This window comes from Schistocerca gregaria, chromosome 1, assembly GCF_023897955.1.
Source record: "Schistocerca gregaria isolate iqSchGreg1 chromosome 1, iqSchGreg1.2, whole genome shotgun sequence".
NCBI lineage: Eukaryota > Metazoa > Arthropoda > Insecta > Orthoptera > Acrididae > Schistocerca > Schistocerca gregaria.
This window is the reverse complement of record NC_064920.1, coordinates 675,062,401-675,074,346: the sequence shown is the minus strand read 5'-3', so window position 1 is coordinate 675,074,346 and position 11,946 is coordinate 675,062,401.

The following is an 11,946-nucleotide window of genomic DNA, read 5'->3' as shown; positions in this document are numbered from 1 at the left end:
GTATGAACGTACCTCAAAACGACAAAATATAGAAATTCGCATGAAGCGTCAAAGCTTGACGAAATAACTGCCATTCCACTCAATTTGACGCACGAGTCAAACAACATCCCTCAGGAGGACTTTTCTGACATTTCCACATGGTCAACGCCCTGTGCTTCATGGGGGAGACTACGTAAAACACATCAAACAGTGAAACAAGTTTAACTTTATGTAAAGGTTTTTAACTACCGCTACCAGTCACAAAATTTGTTAACTAAGCTATTATTTATTTATTGTGCGACCTGTTTCGAGAGAATACCTCATCATCAGGCTATGGCACTAAGAAACAATTTCACAGTAAGATCATACAGATGTTAAACAGTGTTTTCATAAATACTGTCGTCATCTTGTGGAAGAAGAGAAAACCTAGTAAGAGGCGATGTTACTTTGTAAGCTTGACTGATGTTTGCATGAAAATGTTTTGTAACAATCACTCACTTTGTTCTAAAGTAATGGCAGTCTCGTTGTGATGAGCTGATGTGTTTCCATTTCTGTAGCATTCTTGCCGTTCTTTATCACTGTTCACAAATTTTTACTAGCGTATCAGTAACTTGGAAACACGATCACAAAAACAAATCTGTAGTGCAGTGAACAAGGCAGCGGTCAAAATACATCTTGTTTCGATTTGACTATCGATTTGTCGATCTACGTGATGTCAGATGTTTACATGTCTTCTGCACGTCTTGTTATAGTATTACTAATCTAGGATGACGAAATAGATTGCAAATTGAGCACCTGTTACTATATTATTGTACAAATTATGATATAAGAACTATTTATTTTACCTATATCTGAGCTATTGTTGGGTCTAGAGTCAAACGACTGTGATGTTATATATCTTTTATTCTAAGAACACTATAGTGAAATTGGAAAAGGAGTGTGAATTTTTGAAATCCAGTCAATTCATTCGGGATCTCATTATTCACCATGTGGCTATGGATGAATATTTCTATTCCTTCCGAGATATCCATTTCCAGCACTTTTCTACTTCATGTAGTATTGTACTTTGAGATCGTTGTGTATTGTAGCACTGTCTCTTGTTTCATCTACATGTTTCGCTATATCACATTTGTACAATAATAGTCCGCAGCTCGTGGTCGTGCGGTAGCGTTCTCGCTTCCCACGCCCGGGTTCCCGAGTTCGATTCCCGGTGGGATCAGGGATTTTCTCAGCCTCGTAATTACTGGGTGTTGTGTGTTGTCCTTAGGTTAGTTAGGTTTAAGTAGTTCTAAGTTCTAGGGGACTAATGACCATAGATGTTAAGTCTCATAGTGCTCAGAGCCATTTTTTGTACAATAATATTGTAACAGGTGCTCAATTTTTAATCTATTTCGTCAATCTACATCCGTAATAAGGTAACAAGACATGCAGAAAGCTTGTAAACATCTCGAGACAACATAGATCGACAGATCGATAGTCAAATCGAAACCAGATGTATTTTGACCGCCACCTTGTCCACTGCACTACAGATTTGTTTTTGTGATCACGTTTCCATATTACTGCTACGTTTGTGTAAATTTGTGAACATCGATCAAGAAAGCCAAGAGAGCGACGGAAACGGAAACACCTCAGCTAATCACAACAAGAATGCCACGCCTTAAGAACAAAAAAATGGTTCAAATGGCTGTGAGCACTTCTGAGGTCATCAGTCCCCTAGAACTTAAAACTACTTAAACTAACCTAAGTACATCACACATCCATGCCCGAATCAGGATTCGAACCTGCGACCGTAAGTGGTCGCGCGGTTCCAGACTGTAACGCCTAGAACCGTTCGGCCACTCCGGCCGGCCCTTAAGAACAAAGTGAGTGACTGTTACAAAACATTTTCATGCAAACATCAGTCCAGCTTACAAAGTGACATCTTCTCTTACTAGGTTTTCTCTTCTTCCAGAGGATATCCACAGCATTCATGAAAAGATTGTTTAGCATCTGTGTGATCTTATTGTGAAAATGTTTTTGTAATTCCATAGCCTGGTGATGAGGTATTCCCTCGAAACATGTCGCACAATAAATAAATAATACGTTAGTCCATAAATCTTGTGACTGGTAGCGGTAGGTAAAAAGCTTTACATATATCTTGAGACAGTCACGGTCAAAATAGTGAAAATGGCTTCAAATTTATTATAACTTTTCTCTATTTTTTATTAATCCAATCTCGAAACATTTTGAATTTGAAGAGTACATCGCAGTGGAGTACTATACTCTTGTGGACAATGGAAACGGAACTCTAAGAGGCTATGGTCCGATAAGAATGAACTTGTCTTACACAGACTATACACTGGTGGTTGTTATAGCGTCGTACACATATAAACATATTGTCATGGACAACATCTTCATTATCTTTTCCTTTAAATACAATGGAGTGTTACAACCGTTTATATAGATGGATGTCGTCTTTAGAGATAGTTTCCACATTGCTTCTACGTAGTGTCATAGTTAATCGAGGACTGTTACATTTAATACACACACATAAAAAAAAAAAGCTTTGCATCACCACGGTTCCCAAAATTCCTGAAGATAGACGTTGACTGTGGATATACATGGACATAGACGCAGTCCCTTCGACTATTCAGAGAGGTCCAAAGATGTAAACAACCATGCACGAGCAACACCTATAAGACGGGAGGGGGGGGGGGGGGTTTCGATAGCCAATCAGTTCCATTCATTCCACCAGGAAGGAGGTACACGGCTTGTGTTGTCTGTAGGTCAACCATGCCTAGACGGTAAATACCGCGGTTCGATCGCGACCGCATTGTTACTTTGTGCCAGGAAGAGCTCTCAACAAGGGAGGTGTCAAGGCATGTCGGAATGAACCAAGGCGATGTTCGGACATGGAGGAGACACAGAAAGACAGGAACTGTCGATCACATGCGTCGCTTAGGCCACCCAAGGGCTACCAATGCAGTTGATGCCTGCTACCTACGGAAACCTAACAGCACGCCACCATGTTGAATAATGCTTTTCGAGTAGACACAGGACGTCATGTCACGACTCAAACTGCGCGCAATAGGCTGCATGATGCACAGCTTCACTCCCGACGTCCATGGCGAGGTCCATCTTTGGAACCATGCACCGCAGTACAGGTGGACCCAACAACATGCCGAATGGACCGCTCATGATTAGGATCATGTTCTCTTCACCGATAAGTGTCGCAAATGCCTTCAACCACACAATCGTCGGAGACGCGTTTGGAGGCAACTCGGTCAGGCTGAACGCCTTAGACGCACTGTCCGGAGAGTGGAGCAAGATGGAGATTGCCTGTTGTTTTGTTGTGACGTTACGTGGGGCCGACGTACGCCGCTGGTGGTCAAGGAAGGCGCCGTAACTGCTGTATGATACGTGAATGCCATCCTCCAAGCGATACTGCAACCGCACCGGCAACATACTGGCGAGGCATTCGTCTTCGTGGACAACAATTCGCCCCCCCCCCCCCCCGCCCCCTAGAGCACATCTTTGAATGACTTCCTTCAGGATAACAACATCGCTCGACTAGAGTGGCCAGCACGTTCTCCAGACATGAACCCTACCGAACATGAATGAGATAGATTGAAGAGGGCTGACGACATGACCCACCAACCACTTTGAGGGATCTACGCCGTCGTGCAGTGGAACTATCTGGGCCAACAGTGCCTTAATGAACTTGTGGATAGTGCGCCACGAAGAATACAGGCACGCATTAATACAAGAGGACGTGCTACCGGGTATTAGAGGACCGATGTGTAGAGCAATCTAGACCAACACCTCTTGAGGTCTCGCTGTAAGGTGGCACAACAACCAATGCATGGTTTTCATGAGCAATAAAAAGGACGGAATGATGTTTTCTGTACAGGTTCCGGAACTCTCGGAACCGAGGTGATTCAAAACTTTATCTGATGGGTGTGAATACGACCAGAAGTCACCCTGTATTCGTCTCCATAGCTGAGTAATCAGCGTATGTAGTATCTACAGGTCTTTCTCGTTGGTGGGAGGACTGTAACATGGTGCACTCAGCCTCTGGAGGCCAATTGAAGAACTGCTTGAAAGATACGTAGCGGTTCCTATGTCACGGAAAATGGCAACACCCAGGAGTCCGTTGTGCTCACCCGATATCAACTACTCCGCATCCGAATTATGCCACTGACAAAATATTACGGTTACCAGTGGACAGTGAATCGTTTTTCAGTGCCGGATCCAGGAGCTGGAAAGAAAATCTCCATCATTCCCACACATTTACAATGGAAGACGGGACTTGTGACCGTCTTGGATACAACTTCGGGTACCGCCATATGTATTGTCCTTTTGGTTGGTTGGTTGATTTGGGGAAAGGGACCAAACAGCTAGGTCATTGGTCCCATCGAAATACGGATGGGTACAGAAGGAAGTCGGCGTGCCATTTCAAAGGAACCATCCAGGCATTTGCATGAAATGATTTAGAGTAATCATGGAAAACCTAAATCAGGATGGTCGGACACGGGTTTCAACCGTCGTCCTCCCGAATGCGAGTTCCGTGTGCTAACCATTGAACGACCTCGCTCGGTTTGCCCTGTTGGAGATACACATGTACCTTATGGCATAGAAACAGAACTAAATATGCAGTGGCTTATCATTCAAACGAATACCACATTGTTCAATACTCCTTCTACAAACACGATTATTCTACACTGCAGCACCAAACATACTGGTCTAGGCAGACATATTCAAATCCAGAGATATGCAAACAGGCAGAATACTGCGCTGCCTTCGGCAACGCGTATATAAGACAACATGTGCCTGGTACAGTTCTTGGATCGGTTACAGGTTATCAAGATTTTAGTGAGGATAAACATGGTGTTATAGTTTGCGCGCGAGCGATGGGACACAGCATATCCGAGGTAGCGATGAAGTGGGGATTTTCCCGTACGACCATTCCACGAGTGAACCGTGAGCATCAGGAATCCGGTAAAACGTCAAATCTCCGACATCGCTGCGGCTTGAAAAAGATCCTGCAAGATTGTGACCGACGACGACTGAAGAGAATCGTTCAACGTTACAGAAGGGCAACTCTTCCGCAAATTTCTGCAGATTTCAATGCCGAGTCACAAGAAGTGTCAGCGTGCGATCCATTCAACGAAACATCATCGATATGGGCTTTCGGAGCCGAAGGCTGACTCGTGTACCATTGGCACTAAGCTTTCCACCTCGCCTGGGCCCGTCAACACCGACACTAGGCTGTTGACGACTTGAAACATATTGAAACATATCGCCTGGTCGGACGAGAGCTGTTTCAAATTGTATCGAGCGGATAGACGTTTACGGGTATGGAGACAATCTCATGAATCCATGCACCTTGCATATCAGCAGGGGACTATTCAAGGTGGTGGAGGCTGTGTAATGGTGTGGGGCGTGTGCAGGTGTAGTGATATGGGTGCCTGATGCATCTAGACACGACTGACAGGTGACACGTACGTAAGCATCCTGTATGATCACCTGCATCTATTCATGTCCATTGTGCATTCCGACGGACTTGGTCAATTCCAGCAGGACAATTTGACACCCCACACGTCCATGCCACGTCATCTTGCGGCCCTTCTGCGTGCTCCTCACGGTGGTCCCGCACGATATTAGTCAAGGGTACCAGTATCTTTGGATATTCAGTGTATATGGTCGGTGGCTTCCTCGACCATGAATTTCAGAGCTATGCTTGTGTGTTTGTGCCTCAACAACCACTATTATTCTAAATGGACATTGCATTCATAAACGATTATTCTAAATTTGGCCTTGGTATGTCTCTAATTCAGACTTCTCGTCTCCATTGTCGTCTATCGTACATTTGTGAATGAGCATCAGTGAGGCAAAGGCAGCTTTTCTGATATCACTAAATCCAGTTTTACGCCAATTATACTTCCACTTGTGTGTTTCACTGTCTCAACGTTAATCGACAACATGGTAGTGAGGTATGGGAGGAAACCTAGTAAATAATACCCTTTCCGCTTCCAGCAACCGTTTCTTGAAGTACCTAGCTGCTACTGGGTGTAGACTTGGACTGGTTTGTGCCGCGGCTGCTTGCGAACAGCTTGTCTAATAGGTGCGCAAATGTGCATGATGCACAACTTCACTCCCGACGTCCAAGACGATGTCCATCTTTGGAACCATGCACCGCTGAGGTGCTGCGCGCATACATGCCAGCAATGCGTCTGCCTTCCCAGATAAGATTACTGAAGCTTGGTGGCTACAACAGTGTAAGTATTTCATAACCTGCTTCCATTTCTTTGGAAACATGCAAATCACATCAAATACATGATCAAAGCAATCCAAATATTAATGTGAAATCTGTGAACACAAACAGAGAAAAAGTCTTTAGCGTGACAAGTGTCATAGGTTTGTGATTGAAGGTAGGTGGTAGCAATACACCCCTCTTGTCCTTTATGAAGTCAAAGCACGCTTCATGTTAGCCGTAATATATAGCGAACGATTGGTCCTTGTTGTTGTTGTGGTCTTCATTCCTGAGACTGGTTTGATGCAGCTCTCCATGCTACTCCATCCTGTGCAAGCTTCTTCATCTCCCAGTACTTACTGCAACCTACATCCTTCTGAATCTGATTATTGTATTCATCTCTTGGTCTTCCTCTACGATTTTTACCCTCCGCACTGCCCTCCAATACTAAATTGGTGATCCCTTGATGCATCAGAACATGTCCTACCAACGGATCCCTTCTTCTTCTCAAGTTGTGCCATAAACTCCTCTTCTTCCCAATTCTATTCAATACCTCCTTATTAGTTATGTGATCTACCCATCTAATCTTCAGCATTTTTCTGTAGCACCACATTTCGAAAGCTTCTATTCTCTTCTTGTCCGAACTATTTATCGTTCATGTTTCACTTCCAGACATGGCTACACTCCAAACAAATATTTTCAGAAACGACTTCCTGACACTTAAATCTATACTCGATGTTAACAAATTCCTCTTCTTCAGAAACGCTTTCCTTGGCATTGCCAGTCTACATTTTATATCCTCTCTACTTCGACCATCATCAGTTATTTTGCTCCCCAAGTAGCAAAACTCCTTTACTACTTTAAGTGTCTCATTCCCTAACCTAATTCCCTCAGCATCACCCGGCTTAATTTGACAACATTCCATTATCCTCGTTTTGCTTTTGTTGATGTTCATCTTGTATCCTCCCTTCAAGACACTCTGCATTCCGTTCAACTGCTCTTCCAAGTCCTTTGCTGTCTCTGACAGAATTACAATGTCATCGGTGAACCTCAAAGTTTTTATTTCCTCTCCATGGATCTTAATACCTACTCCAATTTTTTTCTTCCAGTGCCTTCACTGCTTGCTCAATATACAGATTGAATAACATCGGGGAGAGGCTACAACCCTGTCTGACTCTCTTCCCAACCGCTGCTTCCCTTTCATGTCCCTTGACTCTTATAACTGCCATCTGGTTACTGTACAAATTGTAAATAGCCTTTCGCTCCCTGTATTTTACCCCTGTCACCTTCAGAATTTGAAAGAGAGTATTCCAGTCAACATTGTGAAAAGCTGTCTCTAAATCTACAAATGCTAGAAATGTAGATTTGCCTTTCCTTAATCTATTTTCTAAGATAAGTCGTAGGGTCAGTATTAGCATTTTTAGCTAGCGTATCACCCTCTCCCTCTCTCTCTCTCTCTCTCTCTCTCTCTCTCTCTCACACACACACACACACACACACACACACACAAAAATCCCCCAGAGGACTAACATTTTTGCAGAATTTATTATGACGTCATTAAATGCACACACTGTAACGATTGAGTGGGGTAACACATTGGACTCGCATTATGGAGGATGACGGTTTAAACCCACATACAAATATTCTGCTTTAGGTTTTACGTGATTTTCTTGAATCGTGTAAGGTTCGAGGCTGGTTCCTTCGAAAGGGCGCAGCCGCTTCTCCATCCTCCATTAATCCGAGGTTGTGCTCCACTTCTAATGACCTCATTGTCGACAGGACATAAACACTAATCTCCTCTTCCTGCACACTACAACGTCAAAGAACCTTACTTTAATATTTACCTCCATTTTACAGAGCATGCCTTGACCTTATTAATTTATATTCTCGAAGTGTCCTACCTCACAAAGTATAATAATATTTGTGGGGAAAATGACTGTTCTCATTACAGTGAATGTTGAAATGCAGGTAACTTGAATAATGATAGAATTAAGTTGTTATTCCTAGTTATAACAAAATTATCCTTTCACTACAGAGTACAGTGAAATTATACGTATTGGCTGTCCTGGTGGTCTCACTGCGGTGATTAGACTCACGGAGTTGCTCTAGAGAGAGAAGGAATAGCCTACCACTACACACATGCTGGTCCTCCTCATATGGTTCCTATTGGCTGAAAGCACGTTGATGTGACTGGCCGACGAACCCTCGTGTCCCCACCGATCGCTTCCCCTTCCCACCTCTCACATCTCTTCCCAGGGTTGACCTTGAATGTAATAAACACAGTTCCATCAGCTGTAATCTGACACTGCTGAATAAGCGATGTTCCAACGGGAAACTGACCAGCTATCCTGCCTCCGATTACCCGTGATACCGTCCCGACGTATACCATGTGCTCTAAGACAATATCAGGACTCATTTCAATCCATTGACGGCAACATTTTATGGGGAGGGTATTGAAAAGCTTGTCCACAAATACAACAAAAGTCTCAGTTGATAAGGTGAGTGTGTCGAAAAGTAACCGTATAATGTACCTAATATAGGGTGTTACAAAAAAGGTACGGCCAAACTTTCAGGAAACATTCCTCACACACAAAGAAAGAAAATATGTTATGTGGAAATGTGCCCGGAACGCTTACTTTCAATGTTAGAGCTCATTTTATTACTTCTCTTCAAATCACATTAATCATGGAACGGAAACACACAGCAACAAAACTTACCAGCGTGACTTCAAACACTTTGTTACAGGAAATGTTCAAAATGTCGTCCGTTAGCGAGGATACATGCATCCACCCTCCGTCGCATGGAATCCCTGATGCGTTGATGCAGCCCTGGAGAATGGCGGTCCACAATACGAGCACGACGAGTATCTACATTTGCTACTGGGGTTGCGTAGACAAGAGCTTTCAAATGCCCCCATAAATGAAAGTCAAGAGGATTGAGGTCAGGAGAGCGTGGAGGCCATGGAATTGGTCCGCCTCTACCAATCCATCGGTCACCGAATTTGTTGTTGAGAAGCGTACGAACACTTCGACTGAAAAGTGCAGGAGCTCCATCGTGCATGAACCACAGGTTGTGTCGTACTTGTAAAAGCACATATTCTAGCAGCACAGATCGAGTATCCCGAATGAAATCATGATAACGTGCTCCATTGAGCGTAGGTGGAAGAACATGGGGCCCAATCAAGACGTCACCAACAATGTCTGCCCAAACGTTCACAGAAAATCTGTGTTGATGACGTGTTTGCACAATTGCGTGTGGATTCTCGTCAGCCCACACATGTTCATCGTGAAAATTTACAATTTGATCACGTTGGAATGAAGCCTCATCCGTAAAGAGAACATTTGCACTGAAATTAGGATTCACACATTGTTGGATGAACCATTCGCAGAAGTTTACCCGTGGAGGCCAACCAGCTGCTGATAGTGCCTGCACACGCTGTACATGGTACGGAAACAACTGGTTCTCCCGTAGCTCTCTCCATACAGTGACGTGGTCAACGTTGCCTTGTACAGCAGCAACTTCTCTGACGCTGACATTAGGGTTATCGTCAACTGCACGATGAATTGCCTCGTCCATTGCAGGTGTCCTCGTCGTTCTAGGTCTTCCCCAGTCGCGAATCATAGGGTGGAATGTTCCGTGCCCCCTAAGAAGCAGATCATTTGCTTCGAACGTCTTCCTGTCGGGACACATTCGTTCTGGAAATCTGCCTCGATACCAACGTACCGCGCCACTGCTATTGCCCCGTGCTAATCCATAAATCAAATGGGCATCTGCCAACCCCGCATTTGTAAACATTGCACTGACTGCAAAACCACGTTCGTGATGAACACTAACCTGTTGATGCTACGTACTGATGTGCTTGATGCTAGTACTGTAGAGCAATGAGTCGTATGTCAACAAAAGCAACGAAGTCAACATTACCTTCCTTTAATTGGGCCAACTGGTGGTGAATCGAGGAAGTACAGTACATACTGACGAAACTAAAATGAGCTCTAACATGGAAATTAAGCATTTCTGGACACATTTCCACATTTCTTTATTTGTGTGTGAGGATTGTTTCCTGAAAGTTTGGTCGTACCTGTTTGTAACACCCTGTACATAGGGTGGTCCATTTCCATCTATCGTGACCGGCCAAACATCTCACGACATAACGCCAAACGAAAAAACTTCAAAGAACGAAACTAGTCTAGGTTGAAGGGGGAAACCAGATGGCTCTATGGTCGGCCCGCTAGATGGCGCTGCCATAGGTCAAACGGATATCAACTGCGTATTTTTGAAATAGGAACCCCCATTTTTTATTACATATTCGTGTAGTGTATAAAGAAATATGAATGTTTTAGTTGGAACACTTTATTCGCTTTGTGATATATATATATACGCTCCGCAAGACGCAATATGGTGCGGGGTACCTCTGGTACCTCTGTCTGTTCCTCCTTCCATGTACTATTCACGAATGGCTCTTGTGATGAACGATTCTCGGTAAGCTCCGTACAACAAAAAATTTCTCTAATTTTCTCGTGATCATTTCACGGAAGTACGTGAGAGGAAGTTATATCTTGCCCGAATCTTTTTGGAACCTAAGTTCCCGAAATTTCAGTAGTAAGCGTCTCCGTGATGCATAGTTACTTCGATTTCAATAGAGAATGAAATAATAATATTCATGCTTTTTTCGCAACGAAGGCGTTGCATGCCCTTATTGGAATTATCAGTAATACCCAATCATTTCATGATGTACGACAGCTTGGTGTGTGTTTAGCTTCCTTACATTTCCTACCTAGTAATAATGCGTGTCACTCGGAGAATTGTTCGTCAGTAAAGGAGCTGCTTCACTAAATTACAGAAATCAAAATGAAGATCTGGGAACGTGGGAATGCCTGTTAGTGTGGTGGTTCACAAGAAGTGTATTTTAAGAGCGGAGGAAGACTCTTATTTGACATACGATAGAAGGACGTTGCTTGCAGGTGTTCGATCGACAGCTGTTGCGGGCGTAAAAACACCGAGCGTAATCGAATCGAGCAGGTTGCAGCAGCATCAGCTGTAAACAGCAACAGCGAAGGCCGTGGTGCCTTCCATAAAACGCTTGCCCAACACAAGAAATGTCTCGCCGCTATCGTTAGTTATACTGTACAAACGTAAGAGCTGACGGCCTGTACAGCTACACGCAACAACGACCCTCAGCAATCTACTGAACTATAGCTGCTCAGCAGAAGTTTCGTACAAGTGCGAGAGCGCATCTGCCAGACTCATTAACGTAATACAACTCTTCTCCACTTTCTCCTATTAGACTCGAATATTGCTTCGGTCTTTCCAGTACACATCTGTGAACAGGGGGTAAGGTTAAACGATATCCGCGACATATATTTCTGAACTGAACAAGATCAACGATAATCAGGTTTTACAATTCGTGACTTAGCCTTACTATCTTACTAACCGCACTTAAATCTCAAGTAGTGTGGCTGGAGGGTGTTCTCGTCTCGTGGGCTGCGTAATGACTCACATATTTCGTTGATCATCACAGAAGTCTCTGCAGGAAGCTTTCGGCCGAAATTTTCTGTAGTCCCTGTTACAGACGGTACATCGGCAAATTGGATCTTCGAATGGAATATAGACAATTGCTGGAATTTTATATAAAAGTTCTATGCGTCGTATGGAATGAATTCTTTAATACTCTGCTTCACATTGCACAAGCTTGAGAACATCAGTACGTTGCAAATTCTCCGAATAAGTTAGCCCAA